Raw genomic sequence first — 4,875 nt, 5'->3', positions numbered from 1 at the left:
ACATGTAGGCTGAGCTACTGAACTACTGCAGCTTTGGCGAGGGCTGGCACGCGTTAGCGACATAAACCAGTCAGACTGGACATCTTCTTCGAGCGGCGGGCATCGACGTCCCTCAGCGGCTTCAAACATGCCGAGACCGTTCCAAATCAAACACAATTAGCGCAGTTAAGACTGCATATATCAAAGTACTTCACAATATTGATTAATAGATCATCTTTTCATGTAATAATATGCTACATGCATGTATACTGAGATTCTAGGGGGCGACGCGTGTGTGTCTCACAAAAAAGACGAAGGGTGCCCTCAGCTCGATTGCTGGTGAAGTAATCACGCCATTACCACTGGTTGCAAATACTTCTAATCCACAGCCTTGTCGACACGGCGTCCCTTCTTTTCCGTAACATATTTCGTGGAGGTGGAACGTTCCCCGTCCTCACCACGAAGCTTCGAAGTGGCCGCACCGTTCAGTCTCCGGCCATGGCTATCTATAACAATAACCCTTCAGCGTCTCCACCTGTAGCTCCAGCCACCCAATACCTGAAGATGCCACACCCCCGTGATTCCGGTACATTCTCCGCACAACCAGGGCTTGACGTTGACTACTGGCTCCGTATGTACGAGCGCGTTAACCAGACACACTAATGGGATTCTACAATGATGCTCGCCAACGTAATATTTTTCTTGGACGGTACCCACGTGTTTGGTTCGACGCCCATGAGACCGACCTTACCAGTTGGGATATCTTCAAGGAGCGACTACGTGACCTCTTTGGCGACCCGTCCAGTCGCCAAATGGAAGCGCGAAAAGAACTTGCCACTCGTGCGCAGTCCTCAACTGAGTCGTATGTCTCGTACATATAGGACGTGCTTGCGTTGTGTCGGAAAGTGGACGAGCCTTCAACCCGCTCGTCCACTTTCTTGACAGAGAGTGAAAAGGTGGACCACATTCTCAAGGGCATCGAGGACGATGCCTTCAATTTGCTCGTGTGTACCAACGTCACGACCGTAGATATGATTACTGAGGAATGCCGCCGCTTCGAAATGGCGAAAAGCCGCCGTATTCTGCCTCAGTTTACGCGGCTACAAAACACGGCTGTTACATCAACCTGCACCGATCTCGGTTCCGTCCCACCCATTTAGGACAGTGTGACACGTATAGTTCAACGGGAGCTTGAGGCGCGAAGTCTGGCACCATTTCCTCCACATCCACTCGACCATGGCACCGCACAAACGCCTGCGGCGGTTTCTGTTATTCAAGTCGTCATGAGGCAGGAAACTACAAAGCTTGGTATTCCTGTGGCCTGCTCAGCCTCCCAACCCACCTCCAGACTAATGACAATAAATGCACCACGTCATGACTTACATTTTATTCCGAAATCGCGCAATTAAATTGAATGGAGAACTGCAGAAGACAGACCGATCTGCTTCTGCTGCCACCAATTTGGCCATATCTCCTGCTACGGCCACAGCAATTGGATGCCATCAAACTGGTACCCATTTTCCTCTACTCGACCATACGAGGACTCCCGACGGTATTCACCCAGTCGTGTGTACCCTTCTTTCGACGTCCCTAACAGCCGCTCCACTGCTCGTTCGCCGTCACCTCAGCGCCGCCGTTCTCCATCGCCCCAACCACGCCGCTATCCGTCGCCGGTCAACTATGGATCCTCTCGGACGGAAAAGTAGATTATGCAGCTCCGGGAGGTAGTGTTGCATCAATTGCGACTGATCCAAATCCTCCATTGACGCTCCCCACTGATACGAACTTGATTGAGGTGTATATGGACGGTATTTCTTTGACGGCGTTAGTCGATACCGGAGCTCAAGTGGCCATAATGAGTGCTCATTTGTGTCGCCTGCTCAAAAAAGTCCTCACGCCTACAGCAACGAAAGCCCTCCGTGGCGCTGATGGTGGAACTGTGGCCATCACTGGAATGTGTACCGCTCGCGTTAGTATTGCGGGCCGCCACGTCTCCGTTTTATTTACGGTGAATTGCCCTCACGAGCTAAACTTCGGCATGGAATTCCTATTGACGCATTCTGCCCTTATCGATTGTGCCACCGGTACTCTCTGCCTAGAACTTCCTCTTCTCCCGAATTAACACACTGTACTTCCGAACAGCTTGTGCACCACTTATTTCTTCTGGATACCAGCTGAAGCACTCACATTCATTGAATTGGAAACATCGTCTCCCATGCTTGACGATGATTATATCGTGACGCCGATTCCTGATGTTCTCCTGGCGCGCGACATTACTGTCTCGCACTCCGTCGTAACTATGGGCTCTAAACAAACATATTTGCCTGTTACCAGTTTTGGTTTCATAAAACAAGTGCTATCTCAAGGAATATTGGTCGCCACGCTAAGACCTTTAATTGATGACCACGTCACCTGTTTCACGGCAGACGTATGTCCCGATCACCCATGTCGTTCGCAGGATGCCACGTGCCTCGATGCAACCTTACACTCCATGATCGCCCCAGACCTCGAAACCGATGCTAGTGGTCACGGAATCGGGGCCGCCTTAGCCCAACGCCAACGGGGACACGACGGAATTGTCACCTACGCAAGGCGCCTCCTCACAGCTGCTGAGCGCCACTGTTCCATTACAGAGCGTGAATGTCATGCTCTTGTTTGGGCAGTCTCAAAGTTCTGCCCATATTTATATGGCACAAGTTTCTCTGTAACAACTGACCAGCATGCGCTATGTTGCCTTACGTCACTGAAGGATCCTACTGGCCGGCTCGGGTGCTGGGCTCTGCGACTACAAAAGTATACCTACACGATGACGTACAAGTCCGGACGCCTACATCAGGATGCAGACTGCCTGTCCCGCTACCTGGTTGCTGAGTTGAGCACTATGCTGACACCGACACCGAGCCTTGCGTCTTTTCCCTTTCACAAATGACATCCATCGGTGACGAGCAGCGCCATGATTCGTCTTTGCATGCTATTATTGAGTGCCTCGAATCACCATCTTCTAATCAGTCCCATCGCTCATTCGTGCTGCACGATGGTGATTATACCGCCAAAGTTTTGAGCTGAATGGACCGGCCCTGCTGCTTGTCGTTCCAAAACACCTTCACTCGGAAGTTCTAAATGAACTTCATGACCTTCCGACTGCCGGTCACCTTGGTGTGTCATGCACTTACGATAGAATACGCCGACGCTTCTTCTGGCCAGGGCTTGCGAGAAATGTCAGCGCCGCAAAACGCCATCAACACTTCCCGCCGGACGCCTTCAACCACTTACATTCCGTCAGAACCGTTCTTCCGCGTTGGCTTCTACCTACTTGGCCCTTTCCCCATGTCTTCCTCTGGTAACAAGTCGATAGCTGTGGCCACCGACTACGCCACGCGTTATGCCATCACACGAGCTCTTCCAACAAGCTGCGCCACAGACGTCACCGACTTTCTCCTCAAGGACGTGATTTTTCAACACGGAGCCCCACGGCAGCTGCTTACAAACCGTGGCCGCACCTTTTTGTCGAAAGTCATAGCCGACATATTGCAGTCCTGTGAAACGAGACACAAGCTGACCACGTCATACCTTCCGCAAACCAACGGACTTACGGAGCGTCTAAATTGAACTCTTACAGACATGCTCGCTACGTATGTTTCTACCAACCACACCGACTGGGCTTTTGCGTTGCCGTACGTCACATTTGCGTATATTTTTTCGTGCCATGACACTGCCGGTTAATCTCAATTTTTTCTGCTGTTTGGCCGAGAACCAACATTGCCTCTAGACACCATCATACCGTTCCCTGCAGTACGGACCAGTGAATATGCCATGGACGCTATTACTCGGGCCGCTCAAGCACGCAAAATCACCCGTACACGCCTTCTGACCTCTCAAGAGAAGCAACGGCGTTTCTATGACCAACGACACCATGACGTACACTTTCCGCCTGGTTCTTTCGTCCTCCTCTGGTCTCCGACCCGTCAAGTTGGCTTGTAAGAAAAACTGCTTACTCGCTACACAGGTCCATTACAAGTCCTTCGTATGGTTACTCCTGTGACATATGAAATAGGTACTTTCGTCCCGTCGCCTTCATGTGCCCAACAGGCTACCGATATTGTACATGTTGCGTGCTTGAAGCCCTACCACTCTCCTAGCGACGTTGACATTTAGATGTGCCGAGACGGCGCTTCTGCCACCGGGGATTATGCTACATGCATGCATACTGAGATTCTAGGGGGCGACGCACGTTTGTGCCTGGCGAGGAAGACGAAGGGTGGTCTCCGGTCGATTGCTAAAGAACTGGTCGCGCCATTACCGCTGGTTTCAAATACATCGAATCCACAGCCTCGTCGATAGGGCGTCTCTTCTTTTTCGTAACAATATGTTTGTGTGTGTGTGTGTGCACTCATGAATCGACTCAGTTCCTTGTTGAGTGGTCCTGGGCCCAAAACTTGATGTTATATCACACTCGATAAACATTCCGAGGACTCTGATTGATTGAGTCTACGCGCTGAACTGGGCAGCTGTTACCGGTGAATAACCTGATGCGGCTCTTCGTTGCGGTCTTCCAGGACTGGTGAGAATCACCTCTGAGCTTCTTCTTATAGAGTAAGAACTCGAACTTAGGGAGCGAGCGCCGAAGGCCAGTAGGGATTAGATAGTGCTCAGTCATATCGATGGCTTGTTGCAAAGCGCTCTTAATCTGACCCTAGCATCCGCTGTGGCATCAGATGGTGATGTCGTCGGCATAGACTATGTGCTTAATGTGTGGTATCTTGTTAATGGCCCGCGACAGGTTGATCATGCAAATGTTGAAGAGCCTCAACGCCCCTTGAGGTGTCCCCTTTGACCCAAGAGTAATTTCATCTGTACAAAACGTGTCAATCTTCAGCCTTTTGAAACTCGAAAAAA

At 50.9% G+C, this 4,875-nt stretch overlaps 1 protein-coding gene across 6 annotated transcripts in view; it reads right to left on the bottom strand.

Annotated features, from left to right (window-relative positions):
- Positions 1 to 4,875, bottom strand: part of LOC142761687 (monocarboxylate transporter 12-B-like) — a 145,259-nt gene that overhangs the window by 99,154 nt on the left and 41,230 nt on the right. The window lies entirely within an intron of this gene.

Source organism: Rhipicephalus microplus, unplaced genomic scaffold (genome assembly GCF_043290135.1).
Source record: "Rhipicephalus microplus isolate Deutch F79 unplaced genomic scaffold, USDA_Rmic scaffold_28, whole genome shotgun sequence".
Classification (NCBI taxonomy): domain Eukaryota; kingdom Metazoa; phylum Arthropoda; class Arachnida; order Ixodida; family Ixodidae; genus Rhipicephalus; species Rhipicephalus microplus.
This window is presented reverse-complemented; position numbering and strand designations above follow the sequence as displayed.